The following is a 3,425-nucleotide window of genomic DNA, read 5'->3' as shown; positions in this document are numbered from 1 at the left end:
CCCACTTTTTATGCATTTCTATCTACTATCTTCTAACCTTCGAAAATTCTGAGTTTTAAGGAGAGATTACACACTAAAAACATGTAAAAATGTTCATATGATGGTGATAATCTATGACCCAAGCATTAGAACTCAAGAAAATGGGTAAAATCATGTTGCATGTGGGTTTGTTTCTTAAAAATGGCATTTTTGGTGTTGACAGATTATGTGCATGTGCACAAATCGTCTATATTTTGTAAATGATATGTTAAAATGTTATGATATTTCTTCTAAAAGTTTATATATTGAGTTGGGGTTGTAATCCAATTGGTCTCACTCAAAAATATTGAGTTTTGACCCCCCAAATACTCACAACATTATATATGTGCATCTGAGAGTTTTTCAGTAGGTAAACCCTACTTTAAACAGTCATAACTCTCTAGATAATCATTCAAAATTGTTGATTTTTCTTCTGGATGTTAGTTTAATGAGTTACCTTTCAAATACCACCGATTTCATTCAATATTGTGGTGATTTGAGGTTTTAACTACTCAAAACAAAGTGAACATGYAATMTRTCCGAATCTGACAGATTTGTATATGTATGTTCCAATGACCATATCTCTTTCAAAACTCGATGAAAAAGGATGATTCTTCCTTTGAGAGTTAACTATATGGGTTATATCCTGCATGCAAGTGTAATCACAAGAAATTATGGAGTTTTGATCTCCAAACACCTAAATCACTATAGGTGTGCAAACTGTGAAACCACCAGTAGGTAACTCCTAATTTGTATGCTAATATCTCTCTACTTATTTGTTCTTAGTGTATGATTATTATTCTAAAATGTTCTTTTATGAGTTAGGATTCATATGAATCCAGTTTTACTCAAAAATATGAAGTTTTGAGGCATTAACCAATTTATTAAAGTTAAGTGTGCAATATGTCAACTAATGACAGATGTGTGCATGTATCTTTATGGTTCCATATCTTCCTCTTAACTGATCCAAAATGAGTGATTTTTAGTTTGAAAGTTTCATATAAGTGTTAAGCTTATAATCCAACTTGAATTTCTGCAGAACACTTAGTAGAACCCTTTTAATGAGTGTTTTACTAACATGGTGTAATCTGCCAAATCAGTTGTGATGAGTTGTATTGCATAAATTATTTGAATCATTATTGCATGCCCAAAATACATGAAATTTGGTCACAATGACCATGACTCAGAGCTATAGCTCATGTAAAAAGATAGGAAATTATCTCATTTTTGAAGTCTCTTTATTTTGATCATTTTTAAGTATCATAAGTTTTGCCCAGTAATGAAATTTTGGGGCTTCTTGATTTTGTAAAATTTTGATCTTCTATTGGATTATAGCATCATTTCCGGTATAAATTAATACATTAACAAGCATATGGACATTATGTATATTTGGACTATGGATAATCATATGGGACATAAGTAGACAAGTATGGACTTAGGACTTATTAAACCCCATAGGTAGTGTTTACACTACTATTAACTCATTTTGAGCCTATGATTCTTGTGGGTAGCGCTATTTGGTTGTCATACCCACCCTTTTGACTGACGAGTGGGGGTGCACTTGGTCATTAAAGTATGCTCTACACATGTGACTCGAAGTAGTCACCGCTGAGGTAGTTCGTAAGAATGCTCTATCCATGTGGTTCGCTACCACCTCTGAGGTAGTTCGTGGGGCGTTGAAAGTTGTTTAGGTTTAGTAGTGGCTCAACAATTTTTATCATGTGTATGACGTTGCTTTTAAGATATTGCTCATAAACTTATAACTGGGATTTGCTGCATTTGAAGTCATTTTGTGCATATTAAACCTGTGAACTCACCAACTCTTGTAGTTGACACTTGTTTTGACGTGCTTTTTCAGGGGTAAGAAAGGCTTATGGTGACACTTAAAAGAAGTCGTGTCACAATCATCACCTTCAAAATTTCTTTTATGTTTAATTTGCAAACTTGTATTTTGGATTGTAAACTTTGGTTATGATGTATTTAAATTTTAAAATGTATGGTTGTGTTATTTTTACACTATTGCTATGAGACTCTACCTGCCATACCTTGCGTTTCCGCTTTAGCAAGGTGTGACATTTGATCTTTGAATCTTCTTCAGTTGATACTTCTACTCCTTTTGTTTATTCTCTTCCTCCCATGGTCATCACGGAGATGGACTCTTCTGAGGACATTCTAGAATCTGATTTAACAGATTTTGATGAGTCCCTAGCACTCCTAACTAAGTCATTTAGGAGGTTCACCAATAAGAGTAAATTCCGCAGATCTCCTCAGCTATCCCTTAGGGAGAAGCCAAAGTCTGAAAGAATAGACAAGGCTTCAGCTGTCTGCTATAATTGTCACCGGCCTAGACACTTTGCAGGTGAATGCAGATCAAAGAAGACTGTGACGCCATCCTCTAAAGCTCCTTCCTCCTTCAGGACCGTAGATGAGAAGTACACTAAATTGAAGGAGAAGTACAAGAAGATGAAGAAAAACCAGCACAAGTCTAAAGGTCTTGTTGCTGAAAAGCATGACTGGGCTGAATCATCTGATTAATCATCTTCTGATGAAGAAGATAAAGCCTACGCCTGCATGATGGCTTTTAATGTTGATAAAGGATCTTCTGAAGCATCCACCTCCTCAGAGCCATCTTCTTCTTCTACTCAGGTATGTTTCCTGAATGAACCCTCTTCTTCTTCTCCTAGTCTTTCTGCACTGGATACTCTGACGGTTGACCTTTACAATGCCCTCAATGGCAAATCAAAAGCTGAAATGCTTAATATTGATCTTCATGAACAATTGAAGGATTGCTATTCTAAGATCAAAGAATTGACCTCTGTTGAAGAAAATCTTAAAGATCAGGTTATTGTAAACCAAACCATCACTGTTGAACGTGAAAAGGCTATCACTGAGCGTGAGCGAGCCATCACTAAACTCAAGGCTGAGAAAGCTACCATTGAAGGATGGTGTAAAGCTTCTTCTAAAGCCTCTGAAGACAAAGACTGGTCTAGGATCTTCCTATGATCAGGAAGATAGTGTTGTAGTCAGGTCCATGCTCAAGTTTGGCACCTTTGTCTCTTCTATTCCCAACACTTSTTCCTYTYADTCCTYTTYMCTTTCTGAGAGTCATCTTGAAGGAACTCCTTTGAGTTCTGGGTGCAAAGACAAAGGTAAAACCATTGTCACAACATCCTTTTCTAAGAAGTCAAACAAGTCTAATAGATCTAGGTCTATTCCTTCAGCTTGCAAAACTTCTTCTTCTTCAGGGACTAGGAAATCTGAATCTCTTCAGAAATCTAAATCACAGCTCAAGGTGAACTTTTCGCCTAAAGAATCCAGTTCCTCAAAAGTTCCTCCTCGAACTAATGAGAAGGGTATTCTTGGAGCTGGTCCCGTTTCTAATCTGATACTTCCTGGCCCTAAAGCAA

The sequence above is a fragment of the Cynara cardunculus genome (assembly GCF_001531365.2).
Source record: "Cynara cardunculus var. scolymus isolate 2C chromosome LG 10, CcrdV1, whole genome shotgun sequence".
Classification (NCBI taxonomy): Eukaryota; Viridiplantae; Streptophyta; class Magnoliopsida; order Asterales; family Asteraceae; genus Cynara; species Cynara cardunculus.
The sequence above is the reverse complement of the archived record's forward strand: the minus strand, read 5'-3'. Positions refer to the sequence as shown.